Raw genomic sequence first — 25,188 nt, forward strand, 5'->3', positions numbered from 1 at the left:
GAAGCGGTAATCAAAAAACTACCAAAGAACAAAACCCCCGGGTCAGATGGATTTACCTCGGAATTTTATCAGACATACAGGGAAGACATAATACCCATTCTCCTTAAAGTTTTCCAAAAAATAGAGGAGGAGGGGATACTCCCAAACTCATTCTATGAAGCTAACATCACCCTAATACCAAAACCAGGCAAAGACCCCACCAAAAAAGAAAACTACAGACCAATATCCCTGATGAACGTAGATGCAAAAATACTCAACAAAATATTAGCAAACCGAATTCAAAAATACATCAAAAGGATCATACACCATGACCAAGTGGGATTCATCCCAGGGATGCAAGGATGGTACAACATTCGAAAGTCCATCAACATCATCCACCACATCAACAAAAAGAAAGACAAAAACCACATGATCATCTCCATAGATGCTGAAAAAGCATTTGACAAAGTTCAACATCCATTCATGTTAAAAACTCTCAGCAAAATGGGAATAGAGGGCAAGTACCTCAACATAATAAAGGCCATCTATGATAAACCCACCGCCAACATTATATTGAACAGCGAGAAGCTGAAAGCATTTCCGCTGAGATCGGGAACTAGACAGGGATGCCCACTCTCTCCACTGTTATTTAACATAGTACTGGAGGTCCTAGCCACGGCAATCAGACAAAATAAAGAAATACAAGGAATCCAGATTGGTAAAGAAGAAGTTAAACTGTCACTATTTGCAGATGACATGATACTGTACATAAAAAAACCTAAAGACTCCACCCCAAAACTACTAGAACTGATATCGGAATACAGCAAAGTTGCAGGATACAAAATCAACACACAGAAATCTGTGGCTTTCCTATACACTAACAATGAACCAACAGAAAGAGAAATCAGGAAAACAACTCCATTCACAATTGCATCAAAAAAAATAAAATACCTAGGAATAAACCTAACCAAAGAAGTGAAAGACTTATACTCTGAAAACTACAAGTCACTCTTAAGAGAAATTAAAGGGGACACTAACAGATGGAAACTCATCCCATGCTCGTGGCTAGGAAGAATTAATATCGTTAAAATGGCCATCCTGCCCAAAGCAATATACAGATTTGATGCAATCCCTATGAAACTACCAGCAACATTCTTCAATGAACTGGAACAAATAATTCAAAAATTCATATGGAAACACCAAAGACCCTGAATAGCCAAAGGAATCCTGAGAAAGAAAAATAAAGTAGGGGGGATCTCACTCCCCAACTTCAAGCTCTACTATAAAGCCATAGTAATCAAGACAATTTGGTACTGGCACAAGAGCAGAGCCACAGACCAATGGAACAGACTAGAGAATCCAGACATTAACCCAGACATATATGGTCAATTAATATTTGATAAAGGAGCCATGGACATACAATGGCGAAATGACAGTCTCTTCAACAGATGGTGCTGGCAAAACTGGACAGCTACATGTAGGAGAATGAAACTGGACCATTGTCTAACCCCATATACAAAAGTAAACTCAAAATGGATCAAAGACCTGAATGTAAGCCATGAAACCATTAAACTCTTGGAAGAAAACATAGGCGAAAACCTCTTAGACATAAACATGAGTGACCTCTGCTTGAACATATCTCCCCGGGCAAGGAAAACAACAGCAAAAATGAGTAAGTGGGACTATATTAAGCTGAAAAGCTTCTGTACAGCAAAAGACACCATCAATAGAACAAGAAGGATCCCTACAGTATGGGAGAATATATTTGAAAATGACACATCCGATAAAGGCTTGACGTCCAGAATATATAAGGAGCTCACACGCCTCAACAAACAAAAAACAAATAACCCAATTAAAAAATGGGCAGAGGAACTGAACAGACAGTTCTCCAAAAAAGAAATACAGATGGCCAACAGACACATGAAAAGATGCTCCACATCGCTAATTATCAGAGAAATGCAAATTAAAACTACAATGAGGTATCACCTCACACCAGTAAGGATGGCTGCCATCCAAAAGACAAACAACAACAAATGTTGGCGAGGCTGTGGAGAAAGGGGAACCCTCCTACACTGCTGGTGGGAATGTAAGTTAGTTCAACCATTGTGGAAAGCAGTATGGAGGTACATCAAAATGCTCAAAACAGACTTACCATTTGACCCAGGAATTCCACTCCTAGGAATTTACCCTAAGAACGCAGCAATCAAGTTTGAGAAAGACAGATGCACCCCTGTTTATTGCAGCACTATTTACAATAGCCAAGATTTGGAAGCAACCTAAATGTCCATCCATAGATGAATGGATAAAGAAGATGTGGTACATATACACAATGGAATACTACTCAGCCATAAGAAAAGGGCAAATCCAATCATTTGCAGCAACATGGATGGAGCTGGAGGGTATTATGCTCAGTGAAACAAGCCAAGCAGAGAAAGAGAAATACCAAATGATTTCACTTATCTGTGGAATATAAGAACAAAGGAAAAACTGAAGGAACAAAACAGCAGCAGAATCACAGAACTCAAGAATGGACTAACAGGTACCAAAGGGAAAGGGACTGGGGAGGATGGGTGGGTAGGGAGGGATAAGGGGGGGAGAAGTAGGGGGGTATTAAGATTAACATGCATGGGGGGGTAGGAGAAAAGGGAGGGCTGTACAACACAGAGAAGGCAAGAAGTGATTCTACAACATTTTGCTATGCTGATGGACAGTGACTGTAAAGGGTTTATAGGGGAGACCTGGTATAGGGAAGAGCCTAGTAAACATAATATTCGTCATGTAAGTGTAGATTAGTGATACCAAAAACAAAGCAAAAAAAAAAAAAAAAAAGGCAGTTCCTGTGTGGTAACCTCCAACGAGTTCTACACAAGGGTATAAAGGGCATATAAAAGTGTAGGCAAAGGGTCTGTTTGTGTTTATACAGAGGATCAAAGCCTAATTGGGCTACCCCGAAAATGAACTAAGATACGATATGAAAAAGAACTTCCAACATCAGCACTCTCGGGAAGACTCATGCCAGAAGTTGATCATCAAAAAACCCCAACAAAGATCCACGCACTGCTACAGCTGTAGATGCACTCATCCCACCAGTTCCTGGACTTGCCATGGGAATGAGGAAGGAGATATCTAAGCTGGCCTGTGCATACAGTAAAACAACAAATTTGACTGGATCTATACTGTTGGAACTCAACCAAGAATTTGGAGAAGTGCAAATTGTAGCGCTCCAAAGTCTTACAACTACAGACTATTTACTGTTAAAAGAACATATGGCATGTGAACAGTCCCCAGGAATGGGTTGTTTTAATTTGTCTGATTTCTCTCAGACTGTTCAAGTTCTGTTGGACAATATCCACCATATCATAGATAAGTTTTCACAAATGCCTAAGGTGCCTAACTGGTTTTCTTGGTTTCACTGGAGATGGCTGGTAATTACAGATATGCCTTGGTTATGTAACTATACTCCTATTATGTTAATGTGTGTGCGCAATTTAAGTAGTAGCTTAAAACCTATATATGCTGAAGTTACTCTACAAGAAGATATGTCAAAGAAGTAATCAATCTTCCCATGTTTTCTTCCGCCTGCTACTTCTATAGCTTTTCTTCTTCCTTCCTAATTACAACCCTTAAACAGAATTCGTGCCTCATATCGAAAATTACTGAGTATCATAATTCTTCCAAGTGGTAAAGATACCTCAAGACAAATGCTGGGCATAGAAGCCACAGGGCATAAATATGCAAAGAAGTAAAAAGCTAACCTTTTCAAACAATAAGGCTTCCCTCTCACTTACCAACTTCACATTTCCCTGTATGGCCCCGGAAGATGACTGGTTAGCCAGAGACGGGTAAGATTCCTCAAGGGAGGAACAACCTAAGACAGGCACAGTCGCACGGGGGCCATCAGGTGAGAAATTGGGGATCAACAGAGGTGAGGCTTAGAACCTCACCCCCCCTGTTCAGAGAGAAATCTTCTGCATACGTCTATGTTTTATTGCCCTTGTCTAGCTTGGATTAACACATAGTCTACAGGCACACACCTGATCATCTACATTTGCTCTCTTACAACACTAAACTATGTTTTCTACCTTTATCTTGTATCTACCTACCACTTCAGCATTTTATTAAAAATAATAATAATAAAGAGAGAAATGTGGTATCCACATATAAATCAAGTATAAAAACCAAATGAGTATTCATATTTGAACTGTTTATAGTTCATAATGCATGAGCAAAACTGAAAGTTTCTGTGATGACTGCCCTTGTACTGTTCACTATGTAACTTATTCATTATGTAAGAATTTGTTCTACATGTAAAAACTTGTTTGTTATGCCTCAGAAGATTGGAGACTGACGAAAATTAGGCTTGGGGTGGATTAATGATTATGCATTGAGCATTGACTCCCCTATACAGAATTTTATTGTCGTTAACAACCATTTGATCAATAAATATGAGAGATGCCCTCACAAAAAAAAAAAAAAAGGACAGACTTCCAATGGTAAAATAAATAAGTAACCGGGATGTAATGTATAGCATAAGGAATATAGTCAAGATATTGTAACAGCTTGGTAGGGTGATAGCTGGAACCTAGAATTATGTATATAAATGTTCTACCACTGTGTTGTACACTTGAAACTAATGTAATGTAATACTGTGCATCAACTACCCTTCAATAAAAAATAATTATTTAAAAAAAAAAAATTATTCCAAAATAAAAAGTTTTTTCAAAAAAGTGAGTCTTCAGATAGAAGTAGCAAACCAACTCCTGAGCAAGAAAAATCCATGCTTACTTTCAAATGGTTCTAAGCGAAAGTATATAGAGATATGGGGAGAAATACATTAACTAGATGTGAGTAAAAAGAATACATATGTTCACTATACTATTTTCAAGTTTTTTCACAGTAAAAAGATGTGGAAAAAGAAGAGAAAATGTAGGAGTAAGAATAGGAATAAGATGTGCACTTTTCAAAGCAGTAAAAGGAATAAAGAAAATCAATAAAACAGAAGACAAGAAAGTATATGGAAAATAGTCAAAAACATGATAATATATTTAACTCAAACCCCCAAAATGTAAATAAATTAAACTCACTTAAGACAGATTTTCAGATTTGATTTGAAAATTTAAATCCAGCCATATTCTGTTTATGACAGAATATGACAATGACATAATGACAATGACACAGTATGATAATGACATAAACACAATGACACAGAAAAGTTGGAAATACAAGGCAAATAACACCCACAAGCTAAGGTAGCACTAACGTTATCAGCCTTCAGGTAAAAACCAGGAGAGAAACTGAGAAAGAATCAACAAGACAGGGTATTGATGAAACAGGCACTGAGGCTAGGATTAAAGTGGAGGACAACCAACAGGTGAATGGGGGGCACGGGGATGCTTCCACGAAGGCAAGGACTGTGGGAAGAGCAAGTCTGGCAAAAAATATTAAGGGGTCATTTTGGGGCATGTTGAGTTTTAGGGGTTCTGGAGATCCCCCACATGAAGATGTCCCATAGCAGTTACAGATACAGTCACAAATTCAGTGGGTTATTCTGGAGTTTTCCAGATAAGATTCTTAGTAACACTCAGTATTGAGAATATACATAATTCTTATTTCTTTCTAAAAAAAAATTTTTTTGAATCCCAAAAGAAACTAGATTCCAAGCTCTATCCCCAGAACTTACCATGGCCTTGGCAGTAGATCCATTTTTTCCATCTTGATGCCTGGCCTATCTAAGCTCTGCTCCTGATGGTGGTGAGACTCCAAATGTGGCAGTGCCCCACACTTCTGGAGCCACTTTGGGTCCCACATACAGGGTGTAGTTCTTTGGAAGGAGGAAGCCCTGTATTTGTGCAGCCACAGGAGAAACAGACTCACCAGAAGTAGGGGTCAGAGGGTCCTGATGGTTTGCTACCATGGGCTGACCACTCCCCTGCTGAATCCCAAGGTTTAATTGAAGTAACCAAACAGTTACCCCATGCCCAGTGCTGGTCTCAGGGAGAGGATGGTAGACTAAAGGATTAACTATAATACAAGAAAGACCATGACAAGCTCCACAAGAGAAATACCAAGAACTCGGGGTTCAAAGATTAGCCAACTCCTCTGTGCAATTCAGGGGAAGAATCATGAGTTTATGGAGGAGGCAATACTGCAAAGGTTCTTTCTCCATGTCCCTTTGTTACCTAAGTCCAAGGGCACCACCAGTTCTGCAGCGAGGCCACCCAAGGCTCAGCCTTAAAGCACTTACCACTCACTACAGAGGAAGCTGGTCACCTCTCATCACATTTATTAAGTGCTTACAAAGAGTCAGGCACATGGTGCATGTTTTATGAGCAGTCTTTCATTTAATTCTCCTAATTACCCTACAAAGTGTGTAACACTCTTACCCCATTTTATAGATGAGGGAACTGAGGCTCCAACAGGTAAAGAAAACTTTCCCAAGGTCACTGAGGTAGGGTCACAAAAGCCTGAATCTGAACCAAGGTCTAACTCCAGAGCCCATACTCTTAGATGCTTTGTCATACCACCTCAAATATCTACAGGTTCTATTTACCCTCCTAGACCATCAACTCTAATCCATTGCCATGGCCCCTGCCATAGCCGGCACCGAGCACAGTGGACAGATGAGGAGAGCTGTAGCAGGATGGCAGAGGCAGAGTCTGGATTTGGGTCAGAGCTCCCAGGCTTGTCCAGGCTTGGGATATTCAATGTATAGGCTGAGTGAATCTCTCCTACTACAAAGCAAACAGTGTCAGGCACAGTGAGAGACACTACATAATCTAATCCTCACAACAATCCATTAGCCCCATTTCCAAAGGAGGAAACTGAAGCTCTGCAAGGTTAGTAATCTGTCACAGGCCCTTGGCTGATGAGCAAGAGAACCAGGATTCAAACTCCAAGGACCCCACTTGTAGCTGCTGCGCACACAGCCTTGTGCATCTCTGACCTTGTAGTTGAGGGAAGAGGAAAGCAATGATACCTGCCTTTGGACTTGGGAAGATCAGAGTAATGAACATGTTTCTGGGAACTGGAAACATTGTCCCTGTTTCAGGCAGAAGGACCAACAAGCCCAGGCCCAGATAGGAGGACAGTGAGCACAGGTTTGCACACAGCTGCAATGCAGGGAGGGATTCTGCACAGAGCCCTTTCCCAAATAAGGTCATATTCACAGGATCCAGGGATCAGGATGTGGACATATCTTCTGGGTGGCTACTATCCAACCCACTATAGGCAATGACATCAGAACAGTGAGGACAAAGGCCAAGAGAATGAGAGAGAAAGCTGTGGATGGCAAAGGGGAAGGGTTCCAACTGTCCTAAGGCTCCTGAAACTGACAGAATGGAGTATCATGAAAAGAAATGGAGACGTGGCATGAGGTGAGACAAAGGAGTCAGTCATGCCTTGCAAACTGCCTAGCAAGCAGGTGGACCTGCAGCGGGAGGTCTAGTATTTGCATCTATAAGGGGAGAGGGTCTCAGCCCCAGGAAGGCCCAATCATGTCAGGGGAGAGGGTGAGGAAAGCAGAGAAAGGGCAGAGACGCCCAGAATGCTTACACTCAGGCAGGGGAAAGAGGAAGAGGGGCCAGGGCAGCAGCGGTGATATCAGGGAAGAAGGGAAATGAGGCCTGGGGAGAAGAGAGACATTTCACCTTTTAGAGGGCCAATCTCTCTGCTGCGTACTTCCAGAGACTAGTAAGGCCCTAGGTATAGAGCAGGTACTTGGTAACTGCTAAGGAATAATGAAACAATGTGAGAGACCTAACATGTGAGAGATTTCTGAGCTTCAAAGAAAAGAGGTTAAGGCATCCAGAATGCTTGCCATCTCCACAGTTTCAAGAGGCAGCATCTTATGAAAGGGATGAGGATGGGTGGGAGGGCTGGGGGCAAACTCCAAGGGGAATGTGGTATGAAAACCATGTGCAATGAATAAATGCATAACCAGCCAGCTGCTGCTGGAGGTGAACATCTAGGACCTTAACTGACCTCCACAGGGACACATGAGCTCTCTCTTACACACAAGCACTGCCTTGGCCATCCCCCAAGCTTTTTCCTCCAATCCCAAGTGTGTACACCACACACTTGCATAAAAAAACAAGCAGATGCCCCACTCATTTTTGGAGAAAAGAACTGTTGGGAAGCCACAAATGAAAGCCGCTGCTGTGACCTGGGAGACCTGCCCCGCATCCCTGGCAACTCTCTGGGGAGCCTCCTTGCCATGCACAGGTAGCAGGCTTTCCCAGACAGGAACTGCGGCCAGTGGGTGACTCAGGAGGTGCTTACTAGTTGGGTGGGTACCCACCACCCTCAGAGGGGGCAGACTGGGCCAACTGCATTAGACTTCTGGAAGCATTTCATTTCTATTTTTGAAGATGTGCAACTTTCAGAGTGACCTCTCTCCCAATGACTTCAAAAGGCCTTCAATCAGGAGCCAACATCCCGACCAACCCAATTTTACTCACTCCTCACATGTCCACATGTGACAGGGGAAGTGGCCAGAGAACACCAAGCAGCCTAAGGACAACTGGAAATGATGCAATATAACTGGGCCACAAAGGGGACCCAGGAAGCCAGTACTCCCAGACACCACCACCTTACCCAACAGGCCGGACTTCCACGGGCCACAGAGAGAGGCACATCAGCATCAACTCCCAAACCACATCACAGGTCAGAAAGTGCTGCAGTTCAAAAAGCCACAGCACTTCCTTTATAAATTACCTCAGATGCAAGGGTGCAGGGAGTCAGGCACTCTCACATACTGCAGAGAGAAGGTAACTTAAATTTGGCAATTTGGTGAAATTTATCAATATCCTTACATTCTGATGCATTCCATATTATACGTCTACACACACACACACACACACACACAGAGGGTAACTTAAATTTGGCAATTTGGTGAAATTTATCAATATCCTTACATTCTGATGCATTCCATATTATACGTCTACACACACACACACACACACACACACACACACACACACACACACACACACACACACACACACACACACTTTTGGAGCCAAATACCTACCAACTGCTAGGAACTATGCCAGGTAGTGGAGAGATAAAGTTAACAGGACAGGTGGCTGCCCTCAAAGAGCTTCTATTTGAGTCAGGGATTCAGACAATTAGCCAATAAACTAACAAATGAGATGATTTCTGAGTGGAGGAAGCATTAAATGTCAATAGCAAAAGATTAGGAGGATTGGTTAAATAAGCTCAGGTACACTCATAAGATGGAATAATACTCTGCTGTTAAAAATGTGCTCTTGGAATCTTACTACACTGATGGCCAGTGACTGCTATGGGGTATGGAGGGCACACAATAACAGGGGTGAATGTAGTAACCACATTGTTTTTTCAAAACCTTTCGCAAAACCTTCGTAAGAGTGTATATCAATAATACCTTAATTTAAAAAAAAACGTCCTCTTGAAACCTATATTCACATTGCTGGTGATATAAATGTTTAAAGCAGCTTCAAAACATAACAATTATGTTCCGTGAAAGAAGCCAATCACAGAGACCACGTATTGTGTGACCCCATTTATATGAAATAGTCCAGAGGAGGCAAATCTGTGGAACAGAAAGTAGATTAGTGGTTGCCTAGGGCTAGGAGGGAGAGAATGGAGAGTGAAATGATAACAGATATGAGATTTCCTTTTGGGATAATGAAAAGGTTCTAAAACTAGGTTGTGGTAATGGTTGCACAGCTCTGCAAATATACTAAAACCCATCAAATTGTACATTTTAAATGGGTTAGCTTTATGGCATCTGAATTATGTCTCAATAAAGCTGTTAAATAACAGAGTGTTATATGACTTTAATATGGTTTTCAAAAAGAGTATGTGAAGGTGTGTGTGAGAGAGAAAGAGGAGGTATGAAAGTATATTAATCAAAATACTAACTGTGAGAATCCTCTGAGAGGAAGGTTCTAGATAATCTTTATTTTCTTCTTTATATTTCTCTGTATTTTCCAAATACTCCAAAATGCAGATGTTAGTTTGCTTAACTGACAAAAAAATCAGCCAGGGTTTTAAAATCTATAAAGTGAACCTTAAGTAGGTCCAAGGAACAGAACTAGAAAAGTCCAAATGTTGTGCTGACTTGGATATACCTAGGGTTGTTATGTTCTTTGCACCAAAGATAACCAGACAGCTAGGCAAAGGAATTTTTTTTTTGGTATCATTAATATACACTTACATGAAGCTGTATTCCTATTGTGTTAATGTGTGTATGCAATTTAATTAGTAGTTTGTTAAAACCTATACATGCTTATGTTACTCTACAAGAAGATATGTCAAAGAAATAATCAATCTTCCCATGTTTTCTTCCGTCTGCTACTTCTATAGCTTTTCTTCTTCCTTCCTAATTATAACCCTTTAGTAGAATTCATGCCTCATATCGAAAATTACTGAGTATCATAATTCTTCCAAGTGGTAAAGATACCTCAAGACAAATGCTGGGCATAGAAGCCACAAGGCATAAATCTGCAAAGAAGTAAAAAGCCAACCTTTTCAAAGAATATTGCTTCTCTCTCACTTACCAACTTTACATTTCCCTGTATGGCCCCGGAAGATGACTGGTTAGCCAGAGACGGGTAAGATTCCTCAAGGGAGGAACAACCTAAGACAGGCACAGTCACAGGGGGGCCATCAGGTGAGAAACTGGGGATCAACAGAGGTGAGGCTTAGAACCTCAACCCCCTGTTTTGAGAGAAATCTTCTGCATCTGTGGATGTTTTGTAGCCCTTGTCTAGCTTGGATTAATACTTAGTCTATAGGCACAGACCTGATCATCTACATTTGCCCTCTTACAGCACTAAATTATGTTTTCTACCTTTATCTTGCATCTACCTACCACTTCAGCATTTTATTAAAAAAAAAAAAAAAATAATAATAATAATAATAATAATAAGGGAGAAATGTGGGATTCACATATAAATCAAGTATAAAAATCAAACAAATAATCATGTCTGACTTGATTGTTTATAGTTCATGATGCGTGATCAAAACTGAAAGTTTCTGTGATATGACTGCCCTTGCACTGTTCACCATGTAAGAACTTGTTCGTTATGCTTCAGAAGATTGGAGACTGTTGAGAATTAGGCTTGGGGTTGATTAATGATTGTGCATTGAGTCCCCTATACAGAATTTTATTGTTGTTAACAATCATTTATCAACAAATATGAGAGATGCCCTCTCAAAAAAAAAAAAAATATATATATATATATATATATACACTTACATGAACAACATTGTGGTTACTTGACTCACCCCATTATCAAATCCCCACCACATACCCCATTATAGTCATTGTCCATCAGTGTAGTAAAGATGCTATGGAGTCACTACTTGTCTTCTCTGTGCTGTACTTAAGCAAAGGAATTTTGTATTCCAGATAAAGACCAGGTAGGCGCTGCTTTAAAAAGGGTCGCTGGCAGAACTCGCTCCCTTCTGCAAACACTTCAAAAGAAAACCAGCAGTCATCATAAATCTCAGATACTATCAAAGAATGCACAAGAGTATCAAAGCTTTGAGCAGATGCTGTCAGAAACTGGATGGTTTCAGGAGTCCTGGTTTGAAGTATGAGGCCCTCAGGACAATCTTTCTCAGGCCCCCACATGACCTCCTCTGATCGGTGACCTCATAGGCAGCTTCTGAGAAGTCAGCGGTTCCCTAACCAGGCTGCCCCGCAAAGTCAATGGGGAGCTTGAAAATGCAGATTCCTAGACATCATTCTTGGAAATCCTAATTCAAGGGGCCTGAGGCAAGGCCCAGGAATCTACAGTTTTTCCAAAACTCCCTGGCAAATCTGCCAGCTAAACCAGGTCTGGGAATCACTGGACTAGACACCATCTGGGAGAACTCACACAAGGTCAGTCTGCACATCTGGCTGCAAGGCCACAAGGATCCCCCAGGGCCAGTGCTGTGGATGGGAAGGCCAAGTACAGAAAGTGCAGTGACTGGCAGAATGGAAAACTCCACAGGGAAATTCCATGTGTATCTGGCAGTCAGTGCTGAAGCCTGGGGAGCAGCTAGCAAATCCCTAGGATAAAGCCAGTTTCAGAAGGTTCTCTCTGTTACAATGATCTTAGATGCTAACCTGTGAAAAAGGGGTGACTAAGTGCAATGGCCACTCTGGGAGGCTGAAATAAGAATAGGTTCCCACTAATGACATGCATGAGCCAACAAGGGTTGCAGCCCCCAAGGAGTGAGAAGCAGAAGAGGATACAGTGTATCAGGTCTGAGTCACACAGATCTGGGTTCAAATCCCTATCCTCCATTACTGGCTGTCTATGGATTGAAGATGGGTACAATCCCTTTGCAACTCCTCCCATCAAGATGTGGAGTCTAGTTCCCCTCCTTGAATCTGGGTTGGCCAGTGACTGCTCTAACAAGGAGACTTCAGCAGAAGCCCCACCACATCGTGTACAGGCTGCTGAGGGCACGTAAACCCAGTTCAAACAGCCCTGTTCTTTGTTTGGCCAAGGGTACATCTTCACATACAAAGTACAGGAACTATGTATGATCCCCCTATAACTGGGAAGGACTCAGCCAACGAGGGCCCAATGTTCCGGGATGGCTCACCTTCCCCCACCATACCAGCAGCCCCTTTGGCCTCGCTCCTTCTTGTTACAGTGGCATCTCTGTCCCACCGCTAGGTTCAAAAGTCAACCTCTCAGACTCTACCACCTCTCTTCAGCAACCAGGAAATAGCCAAGACCTCACTCCCAGTCACCCCCACTTTCCACTCCCACTGCCCCCAAAAGGCAGACCTGAGTGCTGCTCCATGACTTACGAGCTGTGGACCACACGCAAGTTCTCTAACTCTCCAAGGCTGCCTCCTCAGCGGCACACTGAATGTGAAGAGTACTATCTGCTTTGGGTGGGCATTGCGCAGAAGAGAAAATGCATCCAAAGTACATAATAGAGAGAAGGCACTCAACTGTGCACAACTGTTAGTACAGACCAGAAACTTTTCACCTGTGTTAACGCAGACATCTCCTAATTCTGAGTCTCTACCTACTTATCTCTCTCCAGTTTGACCCCTCCAGTATAATGCTGGCAGGTTAATTGTCCTTCCTAGATGACAGCTATCACATTATTCTCCTGCTCAAAGGCCTTCTACAGCTCCCACTGTTCTCACATCCAACCCAACTTCTCAGTCAAGCGTGTAAGATTATCTACAATAATGGCTCCAGCCTACAGCCCTGGTCTGCTCCAGCCAATGCCATCCCCACTGCAACTTGCTTATTGGAGGCAGCCTTCTAAAATGGCTCACAATAATACCTGCCTCCTGACCCACACAAACTTCAAGATCATAAATGTTGTTTTAAGCCACTAAGTTTTGGGGTGATTTGTCAAGAAACAATTGATGACTAATACTCTTCATTACACTCAATCACATCTGAGCCGTTCGTTCCTCCTGTACTCACACTGGCCCTTCCTACAACATCTCAGCCTGCTGAAGGTCTGCCCAGTCTGCAAGGCCCACCTCAGATATCAATGCTTACACTAAGCTTTCTTAAGGCACTGTCAACCAGCCTTCTCTAGGAGCCCTCCCCTTCTCCCACAGTTTCCACAGGTATCGCCACCACTGCATCTGCCACATTGTATCATCATCAGTCTGTTGACTTGTGTGCAAAATGACACACATCAAGGTTATTCAGTGCAGCAAAAGACTGAAAGTCATCGGCAACATCCATCAATAAACAGGGAAATGGCACATCCACAAAACAAACAAGGAGCAGTGAAGAAGAATGAGGAAGCTCCACCTGTACTGGTATGAAAAGTGGACAGGATACAACACGTAAAGCAAGGAGCAGACTAGTGGGGCTGCAGATAGACATCTGCCCACAAAGTAATACTGTAGCAATAGAAAATATATAGGTGCATGCTTATAAATAAAAGTGGCTAAGAGGGCTGCCTCCACCTGGGGGTACTGGGCAGCTGAGAGATGAGGAAGGGAAAAAGGGAATACCTTCTGAACTTTGTAGCAAGTCAAGAATTATCTATTCAAAAATAAACAACTCTGACTGGAGGACATTATGCTCAGTGAAATAAGCCAGGCGGAGAAAGACAAATGCCAAATGATTTCCCTCATTTGTGGAGTATAACAACGAAGCAGAACTGAAGGAACAAAATGGCAGCAGACTCAAAAACTCCAAGAATGAACTAGTGGTTACCAAAGGGGAGGGGTGTGGGAGGGCGAGCAGGGAGGGAGGGAGAAGGGGATTGAGGGGTATTATGTTCAGTACACATGGTGTGGGGATCACGGGGAGTAGAGTGCATCACAGAGAAAGGACATAGTGAATCTGTGGCATCTTGCTGCACTGATGGACAGTGACTGCATTGGGGTATGGGTGAGGACTTGATAATATGGGTAAATGTAGTAACCACATTGTTATTTCATGTGAAACCTTCATAAGAGTGTATGTCAATCATACCTTAATAAAAAATTAAATAAATAAATAAACAGCTCTGAAAGACTGAAAGTTCTTAGATCAGGAACAAGACAAGGAATCCCACTTTTACCACTTCTATTCAATGCTGTACTGGAGAGTCTAGGCAGGGCAATTAGACATGAAAAGGAAAATTTATCTGGGTTGGAAAGGAAAAAGTGAATTTTAGCAGATGACATGATCTTACTTATAGAAAATCCTAAGAAATGCACTAAAAAAAACCTTAAAATACATAAGTTCAGATGAAGGATACAAGATCAATATATAAAAATCAGTCATATTTCTACACACTAGCACTGAGCCAATAGGCCCAAAAGTCCGATGTCTTGTCTAAAAAGAGTTCTAGAAGCAGAGGATAGAGACATTGAAGGAAAACAAATAATAGAAAATTTCCTGCAGATCCCAAAAGACTTGTCTTCAGCAATTAAGGGCCCTGTAGGAATTAAGGAAAGAAGACAAATACCTAGATATATCCTGGTGATATATCTCCAAGAATAAAGAAATTCTTACATCTTTTAGAGAGGAAAAACATTATTTACAAAGGACTTAGAATCCAACTAAGTTCTTATTCATGTGGAAACATGAAGCAGTCACCTCAAAATTCTAAGGATTCTATACTCAGTCAATCAAGAGTAAGGGCATGGCAACCCTTGTACACTGCTGGTGGTAATATAAAATGGTGCAACTGCTATGGAAAACAGTATGGTCAAACATTTAGTGAAGACCTAATACCCATTCTCCTTAAAGTTTTCCAAAAAATAGAAGAGGAGGGAATACTTCCAAACTCATTCTATGAGGCCAGCATCACTCTAATACCATAAACAGGCAAAGACACCACAAAAAAAGAAAATTACAGACCAGTATCCCTGATGAACATAGATACAAAAAGACTCAACAAAATATTAGCAAACTGAATTCAAAAATACATCAAAAAGATCATCCATCATGATCACGTAGGATTTATTCCAGGGATGCAAGGATGGTACAACATTCGAAAATCCATCAAGATCATCCACCACATAAACAAAAAGAAGGACCAAAACTACATGATCATCTCCATAGATGCTGAAAAAGCATTTGACAAAATTCAACATCCATTCATGATAAAAACTCTCAACAAAATGAGCATAGAGGGCAAGTACCTCAACATAATAAAGGCCATATATGACAAACCCACAGCCAACATCATACTTAACAGCAAGAAGCTGAAAACTTTTCCTTTAAGATCGGAAACAAGACAAAGATGCCCACTCTCCCCACTTTTATTCAACATAGTTCTGGAGGTCCTAGCCATGGCAATCAGACAAGACAAAGAAATAAAAGGCATCCAGATTGGCAAGGAAGAAGTTAAACTGTCCCTGTTTGCAGATGACATGATATTGTCCTAAAGAATCCACTCCAAAACTGTTAGGTCTAATATCTGAATTCAGCAAAGTTGCAGGATACAAAATTAATACACAGAAATCTGTGGCATTCCTATACACTAATGATGAACTAGCAAAAAGAGAAATCAGGAAAACAATTCCATTCACAGATGCATCAAAAAGAATAAAATACCTAGGAATAAACCAAGGAAGTAAAAGACCTATAGTCTGAAAAGTACAAGACACTCATGAGAGAAATTAAAGAAGATACCAATAAATGGAAACACATCCCATGCTCATGGATAGGAAGAATAAATATTGTCAAAATGGCCACCCTGCCTAAACCAATCTACAGATTCAATACAATTCCTATCAAAACACCAACAGCATTCTTCAACAAACTAGAGAAAATAGTTCTAAAATTAATATGGAACCACAAAAGAACTCAAATAGCTAAAGCAATCCTGAGAAGGAAGAATAAAGCAGGGGGAATTATGCTCCCCAACTTCAAGCTCTACTACAAAGCCACAGTAATCAAGACAATTTGGTACTGGCACAAGAACAGACCCATAGACCAATGGAACAGACTAGAGAGTTCTGATATAAACCCAAGCATATATGGTCAATTAATATATGATAAAGGAGCCATGGACATACAATGGAGAAATAACAGCCTCTTCAACAGCTGGTGTTGGCAAAACGGGAAAGCTACATCCAAGAGAATGAAACTGGATTATTGTTTAACCCCATACACAAAAGTAAACTCAAAATGGATTAAAGACTTGAATGTAAGTCATGAAACCATAAAACTCATAGAAGACAACATAGGCAAACATCTCCTGAATATAAACATGAGCAACTTCTTCCTCAACCCATCTCCTCGAGAAAGGGAAGCAAAAGCAAAAATGAACTCATGGGACTACATCAAACTAAAAAGTTTTTGTATGGCAAAGGACATTATCAACAAAACAAAAAGGCATCCTACAGTATGGGAGAATATATTTGTAAATGACATATCCGACAAGGGGTTAACATCCAAAATATATAAAGAACTTACACACCTCAACACCCAAAAAGCAAATAACCCGATTAACAAATGGGCAGAAGATATGAAGACACTTCTCCAAAAAAGAAATTCAGATGGTCAACAGACACATGAAAAGATGCTCCACATCACTAATCATCAGGGAAATGCAAATTAAAACCACAACGAGATATCACCTCACACCAGTAAGGATGGCCAGTATGGAAAAGACTAAGAACAACAAACCTGGCGAGGATGCGGAGAAAGAGGAACCCTCCTACACTGCTGGTGGGAATGTAAGCTAGTTCAACCATTGCGGAAAGCAATACGGAGGTTCCTCAAAAAACTAAAAATAGAAATACCATTTGACCCCGGAATCCCACTCCCTGAAATATACCCAAAGAATACAACTTCTCAGATTCAAAAAGACACATGCACCCCTATGTTTATCGCAGCACTTTTTACAATAGCCAAGATATGGAAGCAACCTAAGTGTCCATCAGTAGATGAATGGATAAAGAAGATGTGGTACATATACACAATGGAATACTATTCAGCCATAAGAAAGAAACAAATCCTACCATTTGCAACAACATGGATGGAGCTGGAGGACATTATGCTCAGTGAAATAAGCCAGGTGGGGAAAGACAAATGCCAAATGATTTCCCTCATTTGTGGAGTATAACAATGAAGAAAAACTGAAGGAACAAAATGGCAGCAGACTCAGAGACTCCAAGAACGAACTAGTGGTTACCAAAGGGAGGGGTGTGGGAGGGCGAGCGGAGAGGGAGGGAGAAGGGGACTGAGGGGTATTATGTTCAGTACACATGGTGTTGGGGATCACGGGGAGTTCAGTGTATCACAGAGAAGGGACATAGTGGATCTCTGGCATCTTGCTGCACTGATGGACAGTGACTGCATTGGGGTGTGGGTCGGGACTTGATAATATGGGTAAATGTAGTAACCACATTGTTTTTTCATGTGAAACCTTCATAAGAGTGTATATCAATCATACCTTAATAAAAAATTAAAAAAAAAAAAAGAATACAATATGGTGGTTCCTTAAAAAAACAAATACAAAATCATACGATCCAGCAATTTTACATCTGGATATATAACCTAAAGACCTGAAAGCAGGGACATGAACAGATATTTGTATATACATTCACATTCACAACAGCCAAAAGGTGAAGAAAACTACAGATGAATGGATCATCCACAGATGAACAGATAAAGCACATGTGGTATGTACAGTATTATTCAGCCTTAATAAGGAAGGAAATTCTGACACATGCTATAAGAATGAAGCCTGAAGACATGATAAGTGACATAAACCAGTCGCAAAAGGACAAATATTCATATGAGGTACTTAAGAGTAATCAAATTCATACAGACAGAAAGTACAATGGTGGTTGCCAGGGACTAAGGGGAGGGGGGAACAGGGAGTTATGTAATGCATAGTTTCATTTGCAATATGAGAAAAAGTTTTGGAGATGGACCATGGTGATAGGCATGCCATGGTGTGAATGTACCTAACGCCACTGAATTGTACATTTAAAAAATGGTTAAAATAGTAAATTCTGTGTTATGTATATTTTTACAAACGAAAATAAATCTGGCTATTCACCGCCCCCTCTGTCTGCTCCATGCCTTCCCACTGCCTGACTCTTGGGCAAGGCCTGCTCCTGTCTCACTGGACCCACCCTTTCCTGGTAGGTCTCCACCACCTACTCAGTCCTACCCAAGACCATCTGCAGGCTGAGACACCAGCCCCAGGAGTCACCCCAGATGAGCTGCCCAATGACCAGGACTGTGGTTACAAGCATGTGTCAGCTGAGGGATACAGTTTCACATAGGAACTTAATTATAGCTCAGGAGTGGAGGAAGGGAGAGGAGCTGTACAGGCTTTGAGGGGACATATAGGAAGCTACCCTGCTTTGCAGCCTAGAAGGTATCTGCCAGGTCTGATCAGGACTGAGATCCACAGGAAAACAAGTATGATCCAGTCAGGCCCACAGGAACACACAGCTTATGGAAATCATCCTGTTCACAAGCATGAATTCCTGGCCCTGCTATGCAACACCAGCCTGTGTGCAGACCAGAGGGGCCCAGAAAAGATTAAGATGACAAGTCATACTCACCCTCGGGGCTCAGACAGGCCTTCTCCTCACCAGAGACCCCATTTCATTTTGTAAGAAATAAAGTAGAGGCACAGCTTGTTCCTTTCAGAATATCCCATCTTTAATTTTCTCCCTGGCTCCGAGTTGTTTTTCTAGAATGAAACCTGAGCTGCTGATCCTGAGGATGCTGGGAACATCTTCCCCATGCCTGACTGCTTAGATATCTGCCTACTGTCCAGGAAAATGCCATGGAGCATCTGCTAGCACACAAGTGTCAGTAGGCCTGGTGGCCAGGCACATCAGACCTTTCAAACCACGTGGCCTGGGCACTACCATGTGGGAAAGCAGACCAGGTGGAGGTTCACGGGAAAAACAGGGCCTGGGTGGAGGAGCGTGTCCCACTGAGACATATTTCCTTTTCCCCTATTTCTGGCCCATATCTAGACCCCTTATTCTTCAGGTCACTTTCTGGCTATCTTGCTTGTCCTCTCAGCAAGAAGACCCCACAGCCACATGCCACCTGCACCCTCCCCCAACCTTACCCAGTTTCTTCTCATGGCTTCCAGACAGAGCCAGGGACCAGGTCCTCCTCTCTCACTCTTCCCAAGCCCAGGAATGACCCTTCCCATCTCCTCTCCATGTACCTTTCTTCTGAGCTCCTGAGAGGTTTCTCCCTAAACGCCATGGAGAGAAACTTTCGGACAGGAGGCAGTATCTTCTTCTGGCTTTGCATGGAAGAAAGGCTGCGCCAAAGGAGTGCGTAGGGAGAAACATGGATGGGGAGAGGCAGAGACAGACTTCATACACTTCTCTGCCCTCCACTCTAAGCAATTACATCAGCGAACAACCAGATGACACTTCCCAAAGCCTCCCTTTGGGCAAAAGGACTTTCTTTGCTCATTCACAAAGGGCAGGGGAGATCAGAGAGCAAACCAGGACATAATGAAACCACCTGAACAATGGGAAAGGTAAGTCACAAAGCTGAATATTAAACAATAGCCCATTTTTGAAGTAAAAAACAGTAAGCATACAGTCATAGTAAAATCTGAAAAGAACACTGACGAAAATTTACAGCAGTCACTATGGATAGTATATTTATGACTTTTCTTTCTTTTATTTTCTTCTCAGTGCTTATCTGTATTTTCTTTAATTGAATTATAACTGATATACATTATATTAATTTCAGGTGTACAATGTGTAATTCTACATTTGTATACATTACAAATGAGTCTTGTCACCATGTGTCATCATACAAAGTTATAAAACATTTTTCCTTGTGATGAGAACTTCTAAGATTTATATTCTTAGCAACTTTCAAATTTATAATACAATATTACTGACTAGTCACCATGCTGTACATTATATCCTCATGGCATGTATTTTCCATTCGTCTACAATGAATAAGCACTATTCACAGAATTAAAGTATTTTAAAATAAATTAAAAGCCACACTTATGCTCAAGTACCAGCTCTAAAAAATAGTTTCCCAAATTCCCACAATCCTAGCCATTGGTGGTCTCTTTTCTAAGCCCCTGAAACAAGCTTCTGAAGATGTCTTTCACTGTTATTAGCTAGACAGACAGCCTGCCAGCAGCAAGCCCCTTCTAAACCTTGGGCCCAACTACACAGGACCACCTAGCAGTGTCTGCACTCACAGGATACAGGCCCTGACCCCTCCAGAGCGCACATCTGAAAACCAGAACCTCAGAAAGGTATAAAAGAAAAAACAGAGCCAGGAGCCACTGACATCCTCAAGCTGGAAGATTCCTTACTTCACCTGGATGCCTCTTCCAGGGCCCAAGCATGGGTGCGGGGTTGGACTACTACGGACAGCTGCCGGTTCCCCCATGGGGTCCTGCAGGCAATCACTGTCTGGAGTCAACATCCATTCCAACTGACATTCAAATGCAAAGAGGAAGACAAACAGTCTTGAAGTTCTGCTTAGTCCAACCAGTATTCACTGGCACCCACCTACAGCGCTGGGAGCAAAGATAATGCTAACAATAAAACAACACTCCGTGAGCACCTCCTCTGTTACTTTCCATGTATGAGCTCTTTCAATCCTCAAGTCATCCCTGAGTGGTATAGGGTCTGCAGTTATCTCCCCCATGTTACAGATGAGGAAGCCACAGAGGGATAAAGTGACTTGCCCAAGGCCACTAGTAGAGCCAGAACTTAGTCCCATGCCATCTGGCTGTTACCCAGTACCCCAGAATCCCTCAAAGTTCTTATCCTCAGAAACAGACAGTGAGGTGCAAATACAAAGAGTGCCACATGCTACTTCCTGTTCTGCTCCAGGGAAAAGCTCATTCCCTTTTCAGAAGCTAAAGAAATGAGGAAGGTGGTTATCCCTGTTCAGGATCCCCTGGACCTACAGCTGGCCAGAGGAGGGGCCATCAAGGCAGTGCCCACAGTCCAAGGACCCAGCCAACAACACCACTGAGAAGCCACCTATGCCTGCCTCTTCTGATTCCCAATGCCTTCCCTGAACCCTAAACCCCGCTTCCAGCCAGGAAATGGATGCAGAAATAAACACCGCTCTCTAAAAATAAACCAAGGATGGCAAGATGCAAGAAATCAGAAAATCCTAATGCCACAGCCGGTTTGAGCCCAGAAAGTCTTGCCACTCTGGAGGGCCTGTGTTGCTGAGCCAGACAGGTGCCAAGAGCCCCGATTCCCCTTCAGGTTCTGCTCACAGCCTGCAGATGTATACTTACCTTTCATATACCCACATATGCCTGGAATGGCAGGCTAAGATGACATGAGCAGGAAGAGCAGAGTTACTGAACTGAGAACAATGGGGCTCCAATGGGCTCAAACCCCAGCTCCATCATTTGTCAGCCATGTGACTTGAGCAAGTTGTTTCACCTCTCTATTACATAGGAATGTCAGTACACACATCTTGTGGGCTGGTATGAATGCAGTGAGCTCATCCATGGGGTAATGCCTAGCCCAAGGGAGAATCTGAACAAAGGCAATTTCCTTCCTTTCTTCTCTCCATATGTGCATATCTGGGCCATCCTTCTCTTTCTCCTCTCCTTTCACAAGATTGAAAGCAGGCTGATTAATTACTTGGAGCAGAAATTGTTTTTCTCTCCAAGTCCTCCCAACCTACACGCCTGACCCACAAGTTGGCTGATTATTTTTTATGGTTCTAGGGGGCTGCTCACTGCCTTAGTGCAGACCTAACAGGCCACTAAGCACAGCCATTCTCCAGGTCTCCTCTGCCCACTGACCTGGAATGAGATTCTGCGGGGGGGCTCCAAAGCCTTCCAACATTTAGTTCAGCCCCATAACCAACATGAGACTCTGCTGTGCTTGAGAGCAGGGAGTGTTCTCTGAAGCCAACACCAGTCTAGCCAGTCAAGCAGGTGCTTTCCAAACTGGAAGAATTAGATTCAGCCAACCATCCCTTTGTGGGGAACGCCATCTGTGTGGTGATCAAAGACATGATGGGCTTTAATTACCTGGGTTCAAATCTCAGCCATGCACTTATTCAGGCAACCTTCCTAACCAGTCTGAGTCTCAGCCTCCTCCTCTGTAAAGGGGTCTGAAGATTCCTACCTCTCAGGGTTGTGTGGATTGAATTAGGTGATACATTAAAGTGATTAGCAAAGGGCATTCAACATATGAGAGCTATCTTCTGCTCAGCTACTGGGTAGCTTTTTGTCAGGAATAGAAAGGGGATTAAGTAAGGGTGACCCCAGCTCCTGAAAAAATCAACAGTTCAATGTCATAGCCTAAAATGCAGGCAGTAACTCCACCATAACATACCACCCAAGCGAGAGGTGTGAGAAGGGAGCCTTTCTAGTACCCCAGTGGAGGAAGTGGGGAGAAGGAGGCAAATGGGAAAGACCACCAAAGACAAAAATCTCAGTTGTCTCCACTGAGTTTTAACCAAAGGGAGGGGAAACAACTGAGAAAGGGGTCCTAGAGTGAACACGTCAGCGTAAGTTTCCTTGTCCAAATGTCTGACTTCTGCCCCATGAAATGACTTCCCAGACAGGGCTCTGGCAAAGTCCAGTGCCAAGGCCACTCTGTGGGATGAAGGCCACTTACACTGGCCATCCAGTCACCCTTCCAACTGACAAATGCTTGGTGAGCATCTCTGCACAAGGCCTTCTCCATCAAGAAGCCAATTTCTGGGGAGATGATTTTTTTAAATTGAAATATACTTGATATATAAGGGGAAATGATCTTTGATCATGGCTAATGAACACCCAGCAGGACTGAATACATGACCGAGCACTGCAGGCTGCTCCCCTGAGCCACAGTGAAGTCTCTGACTCATAAAAAACATTAGAGGGATGGGCCACTTCTTTCTCACAATGGAAGCAGAAAGGAGGGCAAGATCAGCCTGCAGTCCACAGAGAGAAAGCAGCATACAGGCAGAAGCACTGGGAGCACTGGAACTAGCTCAGGAACCAGCTCCTTGATTATCTACAATGTGCCCAGGGTGGAGGTACAAAAGTGAGTCAAAAGCAGATGGTCCTGGGAGTAGGGGAGAAGACAAAGCTACCCTAGGCTCACAGGGGACAGAGGCAGGCCTTGGCCTGGGTGCAGATATGCCTACTGGGTCAGTAAATGGGCTAGAGAATGGACAAAATGTTTTTGTAAAAGGTGGCACTCTACAAGGATATGAAAGGCAAACTCTAAGTAGAAGCTGTCAATATACTGGGGAGTTAAGATGCCAAAAAGAAAAGTCATAGGAATCACACACCCTAATAGGATATAAACAGGGCCTAGATTAATACAGTTTTGGTTGGATGCATTCTGAAGTTTGGGGATTACCTAGCGATTTTCACTTGGGAGATAGAAATTATTATTGGACAAATTGCTTATTACTGAGGGTATTATGCTCAGTGAAATAAACCAGGTGGAGAAAGACAAATACCATATGATTTCACTTATTTGTGGAATCTAAAAACCAAACCAAACAAAATGAACAAAACAGCAGTAGACTCTTAAATACTGAGAAGTGACTGGTGGTTACCATGGGAGAGGGGTTGGGGTGAGTGGGTGGGGAGGTTGAGGGGGATAAAGGGGCACAAAAATCTCAATCACAGTGTAAGCTGGTCACAGGGGTGGAAGTGCAGTATGAAGACTATAACCAATAATTCTGTAACATCTTCCTATGCTGACACATAGTAACTGCACTAGTTGGGGTGAGGATTTAATAATGTGGGTAACTATAGAACCACTGTGTTGTATATGTGAAACCAATATAAGATTGTGAATCAACTATACTTCAATTTTAAAAATTTGTTTTATTACCAAAGATTTTTTTATTTTTCAGTGATAATGTATTCATTACCAAATAATTTTTATTTTTTAATGACAATCTGTTTGGTGCCATTATTTAAGGCAGGTTCTGGGCAGCATCATCTGGGACTGGGAAAGATGGAAGACTGAATCCGGGAGACATGGTCCCAAGATAACAATGAAGTTTACCGTGGCCAACTCACCGTGTCACACGGGAATGTTGTTAACAGCACCAGAACTGTCATGGGGTCACTATTCAGGTAGAGGGTGACTTTTTAGCTTACTTGACCTTTTGGGATCTGATCCTTAGAAATGCAAGCAACATTGTGAGGACTAGAGGAGGCCAAGTCCTGAGGTTTGAAATGGCCACTCCCAGGGATGGCAGAGTTCGTGGCTCAGGGATGTGGAGTGGCCTGTGAGGGCCAGGAGCCTAGGTAATGACCGCAATGTGCAGGAGCACCAGCTCGCATGCTCCACTCTCCCCAGCAGCCCCCAGCCACCCAGGTGGAGCAACAGGGAAGAGGGCAGGCTGTGGTGCTGCTCCTATGGAGGAAGGACAGGGCAGGGAGAGAAGGAGGCAGTTAAGAAAGCATTTGTCGTGAGAGAACTGAGGGACCCACGCTGGGTAGACTAGGAGGGGTGGAGTGGAAAGAAGTGGCAGCCTCAGGGGCCTGGAGGTCCTCATGGGACTGAGAAGCAGGGTGGTGGAAGTGAGAACCCCCAGAAACTGTCCCAGTACTGCCTGGTGAGAGCGGCCAATCTACATGTCTAGACACACAGCTCTATCCCAGCACTGACAGTGCGACCGCTGTCTGTATTCAGAAAGAGAACGCTGTTTTTTTTCTCTCTACTAATTTTCTGAGCTGACTGTATTTATCTGCTGATGGTCCTCAGGTATGATGTGACAATATTCTACAGAAAGGAATTAAGGAACACAGGTATAAAGACTGAGAGTGGTGTGAGAAAAGGGCGGAAGGGGC

General features: G+C 42.6%; 1 protein-coding gene across 6 annotated transcripts in view; it reads right to left on the reverse strand.

The window, feature by feature from the left end:
- PPARD (peroxisome proliferator activated receptor delta) overlaps window positions 1–25,188 on the reverse strand; it is a 117,210-nt gene that overhangs the window by 80,089 nt on the left and 11,933 nt on the right. Inside the window, exon 2 of one of the 6 annotated variants that reach the window (XR_008994422.1) lies at window positions 22,183–22,376. The exons of the other annotated variants lie outside the window; for them this stretch is intronic. The gene's annotated coding sequence lies outside the window, so the exon portion shown is untranslated. The remainder of the gene's footprint in view (window positions 1–22,182; window positions 22,377–25,188) is intronic. 6 annotated transcript variants of the gene reach the window in all.

The sequence above is a fragment of the Manis pentadactyla genome, chromosome 16 (genome assembly GCF_030020395.1).
Source record: "Manis pentadactyla isolate mManPen7 chromosome 16, mManPen7.hap1, whole genome shotgun sequence".
Classification (NCBI taxonomy): domain Eukaryota; kingdom Metazoa; phylum Chordata; class Mammalia; order Pholidota; family Manidae; genus Manis; species Manis pentadactyla.